Raw genomic sequence first — 9,428 nt, 5'->3', positions numbered from 1 at the left:
TGCAGGGCTGGGATTGTAGCTCAGTGGTGGATCACTTGCCTCACACTTGTGAGGCACTGGGTTTAATCCTCAGCACCACATAAAAATAAATAAAATAAAGGCATTGTGTCCATCTACAACTAAAAATATTTTTTTTAAATGTTTGCAGATGCACTCAATTGAGGAGAATACAGAGATACTGGAATCATTTTAAGGAAGCACACCTGGATGCGAAGGTGATTTTAAGCAATTAAAGAAATGAAAATGTTCAGGATAGAGAAGAGGAACATTTGAGTAATCACTTAAGGCTAGAGTTTGTCAAAGAAAGATAATCCTGTCAGTAAAGTCTTAATTGAGCACAGAACAATGGGTAAAAGTGATAAAACCCCAGATTCTAACTCAAAAGAAATTTCTCCATATTAAGATTGCATTAAGACTGTACATCATGTGCAACCATAGAAATGAAAAGTTGTACCCCATTTGTGTACAATGAATCAAAATGCAGGCTGAAAAATAAAGTTTAAAAAAAAAAAAATAGATTAAATGAGAAGATCCAAGATGGCAGACTAGAGGGAGCTGCATTCCTTGTCACTCCAGGACACGGGATTCAAGCAGAGGAAATATTGTTTCTCTGCAAGGTAGTCATTGATGCCAGCTGTCCTTCTCTATTCAGCACCCCCACACACACACACACACCCTTCTCTGCAGATCTCCCTACTTTTGTTGGCAAACTGCTCGCCGATTGCCATCCATTTGCATGTTTGCCATCATTTTGCCTGCCCATGGACTGACTTTCTCCTGCCTTTTTATGCTCCCTGCCATTCACCCACAGATCATCTGCTGCACTCTGTTCACTGCTGCCTGGAGGTCCATTGTCTTGCATGTTTGGTTACACACAGCTGCCACCTTCTTCCGAGACCAGCCAGGGCCTGGGAGTCTGCAGAGACATGTTTGGGTAGCCCTAGGTTGAGCCAAGAGGTGGCGCATAATTAGTGTTAACACGGCGTGATCTACTTTTGCCTGATTAGTTAATGTCTCCTCTGCGCTAGTGGTCAACAGATATTCCTCATTCTTAATTGGTACTGTGGCACATGCTCCAACCATCCTACTTAATCCTAAACTGATTGGCGGCCTTAGGTATATAAGACATGCACCTATATAGGAAGCAACTCTGATAAGCTGCACCTTTGATAGATGACAGAACGCGAAGATTGCAGATCGCAGAACGTGGGACTAAGCACACACCTCCAGATCGCAGGTCACAGGACGCACCACTAAGAAGTACCTCTGATAGAAAGCACCTCTGATAGCACGCACCTCTAGCACGCACCTTTAGGACGCAGGATGCAGGACACACCTCTAAGAAGAAGCAGTAGACCTTTGATAAGCATAGCCTCTCTGAAAGAGTAGCATTTCTAAAAGTAAGCAAAGTCTTTCTTCCTCTAAGCAAAGTCTCTCTTCCTCTAAGCAAAGTCTTTCTTCCTCTCAAAGCCTCTCTTCCTCTGGAGCTAAAAGTAAGCAAAGCCTCTTTTCCTCTAGAAACTAGAAAGCAAACAAGCAAACAAGCAAGGAAGTAGCCCAGATAAAGATAATAGAAGTAGCTCAGTTCCAGTCCACCTCCGATGAATTACCGCGGGATTGTTGCTGCGGGCGACAACAGCAGGATTGTTGCTGCTGGCAGCAACAGGAGTCCAGGACCAAAGGTCCTGCAGATTTGCCACCACTACTGCCACCATTTTAGGACACAGTCGCCTTAGTCTGGGGACACCAGCCAGGACCTGGATATCAATTGTTGAGGTACCTGCAGGTCTGGTTGCCCCTGTGATCTTCCTGCTGGGTGTGCTAGTGGCTGCTATCTTGCTGCCTCCTTACAGAGTTGCACTTTTACATGAGCGTATTCCTGGTGGTCTCTTCACAAGTTAGAATGGCATAGAAATCTGCAGCAAGGCAGAGCCTGGGGAATCTGAAGCCCAGATCCATCAGATTGTGGCTGGGTCTGTGTGGCTCAGTCCCGGCCTGGCAAGCCTGTGGAAAAATGGAGACTGGAGGCAGTTTCCCAGGGGAAGACAGGTTGGAGAAACTGAGGAAAACCAGCTTCAGCAAGAAATGAAGTATGAGGGGACAGAAGGTCCAACTTCAAGGGGTGAAAAGACTGGGAGAGAGTGTGAGAACATCCTGTTATTGGCTTGCCCAACCAGTTAGCATCAAACTTCAGACCACCCTGCCTATTGGTGGAGAAGGGAAGCTAAGAAACTTTTGAAAGCCAATAGAAATAATTATTCAATTTTCCATTGGGTCTTTTCTTCCCCCTGCCTCCGCACTTACATCTCTACCATCTTTGAAACCAAATATTTTTCATGGATTAATTTGTTGAGGAATGGGATGTCGGAATAGTATATTACAGTTTTGTTGTGTATTTTTTTACTTTTAAAAAATCTATATCTATTTTTTCTCTCACTTATCTGTCTCCCTGGATTATCTTTCTCACTTCTCTCATGCTGACAGCCAACCTTCACTAATTCCTCCTTTGCTCTTACTATAAATTTTTACCTTCATCCTCTCTCCTCATCATAAACATCACATCTTACACTATTTCTGCTCCCTCATTGTCCATCATTTAAAATGGTAAACCCTTTTAGCAAATTTACTGTTTATATTGTAGATGATAATTGAACATATCATTTCTGTTTATTGTAACAAAACTGTAGACACCTTCATAGGAGCTTTATGGTGTAAGGCTGTATATTGTTTGCATTGAGTGCTATTAATATTGGTCTCCCCCTTAAAGGTGAGGTACTGGAAGCCTTCAGGAATACTATAAGGCTACACAGTAGAATCTGTACTGCCTCAGCTCTGCAGTGCTGGATGAGAAGGCACATAAACAACATGAAAAAAAAGGGAACAAAGCACCTCAAACAAACCAAGATGCTCCAACAATAGAATCCATAGACAACACAGTAGAAGAAATGTCAGAGAAGAAGCTTAGAAGGTACATAGTTATAAGGTACATAGATCTTCAAAATAAAGGATGGCATCAGAGAGAAAATAAGGGAAGTGAAAGATTACTTCAATAAAGAGGCAGAGATTATAAAAAGGAATCAAGCAGAAATCCTCAAAATGAAGGAAATAATAAACCAAATTAAAAATTCAATGGGAAGTATCATCAAAAGATTAGACCACTTGGAAGACAGAAACTCAGGCAATGAAGACAAAATATATAATCTTGAAAATAAAGTTCACCATAAAGAGAAGATGGTAAAAAACCGTGAGGAGAATTTCCAAGAATTACAGGATAACATGAATAGACCAAATTTAAGACTTATTAAGATAGATGAAGTTATGGAATGCACAATCTTCTTTTTTAATTAGGAAGATGTTTATTTTTCAATTTTAATTTTTATTTGTTCTAATTAGTTATACATGACAGCTGAATGTACATGAATGGAGCGCTTTGGATATACATGATGTAAAATCATACTATTCATGCAATCATACAAGTACTTAGGGTAATGATGTCAATCTCATTCCCCCTTCCCTTCCCTCACTCCCCTCTGCCCAATTCAAAGTTCCTCATTCACTGCCCCATGTATGGATCAGCATCCACATATCAAAGAATACTTTTGGCCTTTGGATTTTGGGGATTGGCTTATTGTACTTAGCATGATGTTCTCCAACTCCACCCATTTACCTGCAAATGCCATAATTTTATTCTCCTTTAAGGCTCAGTAATATTCCATTTTACATATATACCACAGTTTCTTTATCATTCATTTATTAAAGGGCATCTAGTTTGGTTCCATAGCTTAACTACTGTGAATTGAGCTGCTATAAACATTGATTTGGTTGCATCATTGTAGTAGGCAAATTTTAAGTCTTTTGGATATACACCAAGGAGTGGGATAGCTGGGTCAAAGAATAATCAATAACATGAAGAAAGAGCCTACAAAGTGAGAGAAAATCTTTACCACACACACATCAGATAAAGCACTAATCTCCAGGATATGTAAAGAACTCAAAACACTTAACACCAAAAAACAAACAAACAAACAAATAAACCAATAAATGGGCTAAGGAACTGAACAGACACTTCACAGGAGAAGAAATACTATCAAATCAACAAATATTTGAAAAAATGTTCAACATCTCTAGCAATTAGAGAAATGGAAATCAAAACTAATTGAAGGTATCATCTCACTCTGGTCAGATTATGGCAATGATCAAAAAATACAGGCAACAATAAGTGTTGGCGAGGATGTGGGGAAAAAGGTACACTCATACATTGCTGGTGGTACTGCAAATTAATGCAACCACTCTGAAAAACAGTACAAAGATTCCTTAGCAACCTTGGAATGGAACCACCATTTGCACAATCTTTTCAAAGACATAATATCAGAAAATTTCCCAAACCTAAAGAAGGAAATGGGAAATCAAATACAAGAGGCTTACAGCACATCAAATGTAAAAATTACCATAGACTCATACCAAGGCACATTATAATGAGAATAACTAACATACAGAATAATGGTAGAATTTTAAAGACTATGTGGGAAAATATCAATTTATGTAAAGGGGAAACCAATTTGGATTTAAACTGATTTCTCAACCCAGACCCTCAAAACTAGGAGGTCCTGGAATAATATATACCAAGCTCTGAAATAAAATGGATGACAACCAAGAATCGTATGTCCAGCAATTTTTTAAAAAAGAAAATTTTTTTAAAAAAGATTGAATTAGGAGCAAGCCAAGAGGACAGCCGAGTTCAAGTACATGCCTGAACTACGTGTGAAGACGAACATTAGTGTCTAACAGATTCCATCCCAGGGCCTCCAACCACAGTTCCTGGACATCTACTAGGAAATTAGGCCAGCCTGATTGGACTGGTCAACTTTACCAATCACTTCAAAAGGGAAGAGTGTCTATGTAAAACTTGAAGAAAAAGTTTCAGGAGAGCTCTTTGCTCAGGCACCTGTAGAACAATATCCTGGTTTCGCTGTGAAGACAGTGACAAATTCCAGCTGCTACTTTAAGATTCAGATCCCAGATGGTGGTGGACATAGTGTGTTCATGGGCATTGGATTCACAGATGAGGGAGATGACTATGACTTTAATGTCTCCTTACAACATCACTTCAAGTAGGTAAAGCAGAAATCTGAGATTTCCAAAGAATCTCAGGAGATGGACACTTGTCCCAGGTAGGATCAAGGATTCAAGGAAGGAACGACCACCAGGTTGAGTATTGGGAACATTACAACCAAAAAAGGAGGTGCTTCTAGGCCCATGACTGCAGAAGTTGAAGGCCTAAGCTTCCTTTCTCCTCCCGCTGGAGGCAAAGTCACTATTCCCCACCATCCTCCTCAGTTACCACCAGTAATCATGTCACTTCACCACCCATTCCAAAATCTATTCATGGAGGTAGTGATTCAGATATCTGTTAGGTTTGGATTGTCCTGCACCTGTCATGACACCAGCAAGCAATGACTCGTGGGGAGACTTTAGCACTGCATCCAGCTCTGTTCCAAACCAGCACCACAACCATTCAACTGGGTCCAGTCTTGAATAGCAGTGGCAAGACAGTAAGGACAGACTTGAAGAATAAAAATGACATTGAGGGCACCAATCTCTGAGGGAGATTAAGAACCCCTTCCCTCCCGCAAAACCAAAAGTAATGAACAATCTTTTTTTCTAGCTTCTCCATCACATCCAAGCTGATTCATGTCACTCTCCTATGTCATTACTTGCTATACAGCCAAGAGAGTATCTGTTATTTCCTCATGATTGCCAATGAAGCAGAATAGTAGATCTTATTATACTTGTAGTTGGTTATGCAGGGTTCAAAAACCCATGTGTTTTTGAGGGGTATGACCTCTAATCTGTAAAATTTTCCTCCATCTTTTAAATTCTTGAACTTATTTCAGAATCATGAGATTCAGAATCCTCTCATGATTCTTCTGTGCTTCTTTGTGAAACCCTATTTAACAATTTTAGAAGAAACAAAGCCTTGAAACATTCTTTTTCAATAACTCAAGACTCTAAAAATGGATAGGATGACCTCAGTATTTGCAAATTCAGAATTTTGGTAAGGGTAGATTTGGAGAAAGATGGGTGTCCTGGGTCTCTTTTACATAGCCTCCTTCAGGCTTTTACTATTCAATGAACACCCAGTGCTAGGTGCAGCAACACCACCCTCTTTTGTGTTTACATGTCTTTTCCTGATAAGAGGGTTGTGTTGTTGGCACAACCCTCTGCTTATTGAAGAGTGCAACATCTTTGACCAGTGGAACAAGTTCAAGGGGCTGTGCTTTCCAAGTTGTATTCTATAGAAGTATTTAATTTCTTACAGTTCCATCCAGTTGCTGCATTTGAAGCACAGCAATAATTTATGTTCACCTTTCTTTGACTTAATTTGAAGAGTTGTGTTTTTAATCTGATCTATAGAACAGAGAGGTTGAAAGCACTTAACTCTCATCCAGTAACCACATTGCCTTGCTTCCTGGTTATCTGACCCCTTTCCATAACATTTGATTTCCAGTTCTTCCAGTTCTTCGAATAGAAAGTTGCTATTACATACATTGGAGCTCATGAAGGAAGTTAGAGAGTCACAACTTTACATGTGACAGCTTTTGTCTTAGACTTTGATGCCCGCCAGCTGGGGTATCTTAAAAGCAAGTTGCTCTCCCATCACTTTCCTTTCCCTCTGCTTGCCATTTCTTTCACAATGCTATGAAGAGTGTTCAACTCCTCAGATGAATGGGCACTAACTATTTTGTTTGTTAATGGGCAATTTTGAGAATTAAATGAGAGGATAAAATTTATTCCCTTAGTACTTATTTGGATATGTAAATTCTGGCTGAAGGGGGAGCCTTATGTTTAGTTTCAAAATATATAGTTTCTCCTGGATTTTATTCTTAACTTTTTCTAACTTTGGGTCCATATTTTTCATTTCCTCTCCTTTCAGGCAGCTCTATTACTACAGAGCCATGGCAGGACATTTTAAAATTCCAATAGAAAACACTAAGAGGAAAGTCCATAGAATCACTAGTGACGACTTGGAAACTATTTTCTCAATCTTCATCCATATGGTGTTCTTTGTATTCTCAAGATAGTAATGTGTTATGTATTTGAATTGCTGAAAATTTGAAAGAGGTTTAAGGTATATGTATGTAGAGCACTTGCTGTATTGATGAAATAAAAATAATTAAAAATATGGTAAAGGAAAAAAAACCTGAATGAGATGCTCAAGAAACAATGAAATTTCCATCACTGGATTTGTCCCATCACATTTTGCCTCTTCTCAGCAAATATATTGAAAAAGGCTTCCAAATAACAATGAGCAGTTGAACTAGAAAGCAAAGATCTTCCCAGACCTAATATCCATAAATCTTACCCTTCATCTGATATAGAGAGATTATAAATCTTGAACTCTCATTTTTAAACATGACTATTGTGGCTTAATTAAAATTCCAAATTTCTGTTCTTGCCTTTCAATTGACTGTCCAACCATATATTGTCATTTTCTATCATGGAGAAATATTTTTTGTTATGACTTAAGTACTAATGACTCACTTTTTGACACAAAACTAAGTGGCTATTATAAACAAATTTGCTTTAAAAATAGGAAAAGCTCTTTAAAGTCTTTGTCAGACCTATGCAGGTAATTCTTGACCTTGTCCTTTGAGAAACTACACAAAACTGCCATCACTCGGATGATTTAGAAAATTCCTATTTTGGAAATGCCTTTGAGAGTCTTAGCAAATTATTTTGAATAATTTCAGAGATAGAACTATAATCTTCTAACATGCGTATTTTGGAATCATCAAAGATCATTCAAAGCAATGTCTGAGAAGATTAGGAGATCTGGTTTAATAAATCACAACTTATCTCTATTGCCTTAAGTTTTATTTCTTCTTTTCTTAAAGAATTCTAAGCAACCTTCCTCTTAAGTCTATTTATTTTCTCTCTCAAAGGACAAACATCCTTGTCTTTCTGCACAATACAACTCAAATGTGTTGTTAATATGTTTCAGTGGTTCCTTAGCCCTTTTCCATGGAAGAAAATCACCTAGGTGACTTTAAAGATCATTAAAAACTAACCAGGCATGGTGGCACATGCCTATAATCCCAGTGGCTCAGGAGACTAAGACAGGAGGACCACAGGTTCAAAGCCAGCCTCAGCAACTTAGCAAGGCCCTAAGCCACTTAGCAAGACCCTTCTTAAAATTCAAAACATAAAGAGATGTGGCTCCATGGTTAAGCATCCCTGGGTTCAATTCCCAGCACCAAAAATAAAAAATAAAAAAATCAACTCATTGAAGACTCACACTAGATACTATCAGATCCTGAGAATCTATGTTTTGAAAAAGTCTCTTCCAATCATTGGAACATTTGTCAAGTGAAGGACCCTCTGTTCATTTTTCTTAATCCAATTCACACTCTTGTCCTCATCCCAGCACCTCATAACAATAGCTTCACATAAGGAAAAAGCTAAGAATTTCAACCCTTGAATGAATAGACTGAAACCTCAGAGCCACTGTTAAGTAGCTGAGCACAGGCAAATGATAATCTTTCAGGGGCTCTGGTAAACAGGGATGTATCCACTGTTCATGTGAAGGTCTGTCCTAAGGGATGATTTAAACCATGTGTGTACACCACTGAGCATGGTCATTGGCACACAGAGCTTAATAAGACAAAGCAATCACTGCCAGTTTCTCATCACTGCTTAAATCTACATACTAACTTCCATTTCTTTATTGAATTGTAGTTGAATTGGAAGACACCACAGGTATTCATACAGACCTTCAAGCTCTTTGCTCTCAACATTGGTTGATGTCTAAGTGAACCTGATACCCTGAAAATAGTCAGAGATGGGCAAGAAAATTGAAAATATGTGTGCATAGACTGAACAGAAATAGAAAAAAAAATTCAAAGGACAAAGAAATCATGTACTCCATAAAAAATAGATAAAAGGAAATTCAAGGATTAAAAGAATAGATAATAATTTTACAATTTTATAATTTTAAATTTGCTATTTTTGAACATAACCTTTGAGTTATGTTATGGTTTGGATGTGAGGGGTCCCCCAAAAGCTCATGTGTGAGAAAATGCAAGATGGTTTAGAGGAGAAATGATAGAGTTATGAGAGCATTAACTCAATCCGCACATTAATCCCCTGATAGAATTAACTGAATGGTAACTGAAGGTGGGTAGGGTGTGACTGGAGGAGGTGGGTCACTGGGGGCATGCCTTTGGGGTATAGATTTTGCATCTGGCCAGTGGAGTATCTCCCTCGACTTTCTAATCATCATGTGAACTGCTTCCTTCACCATGCTCTTCTGCCTTGATGTTGAGTCTTAGTTTGAACCCAGAGGAATGGAGCCCACTCTCCAGGGACTGAGACCCCTGAAACTGTAAGCCCTCAAATAAAATTTTCCTCCTCTAACATTGTTCTTGGCC

General features: G+C 38.9%; 1 pseudogene across 1 annotated transcript; it reads left to right on the top strand.

Moving 5' to 3' along the window:
- The first annotated feature begins 2,014 nt into the window (after window positions 1-2,014).
- LOC306637664 (adaptin ear-binding coat-associated protein 1-like) lies at window positions 2,015-5,589 on the top strand (annotated as a pseudogene). Its single transcript has 2 exons — window positions 2,015-2,049; window positions 4,801-5,589. The product of its transcript is annotated as an adaptin ear-binding coat-associated protein 1-like (transcript).
- The last annotated feature ends 3,839 nt before the right edge of the window (window positions 5,590-9,428 follow it).

The sequence above is a fragment of the Sciurus vulgaris genome (genome assembly GCF_902686455.1).
Source record: "Sciurus vulgaris genome assembly, chromosome: 10".
In the NCBI taxonomy this organism is placed as follows: domain Eukaryota; kingdom Metazoa; phylum Chordata; class Mammalia; order Rodentia; family Sciuridae; genus Sciurus; species Sciurus vulgaris.
Note: the sequence above shows the minus strand (reverse complement) of the source record. Positions and strands in the feature narration are given on the sequence as shown.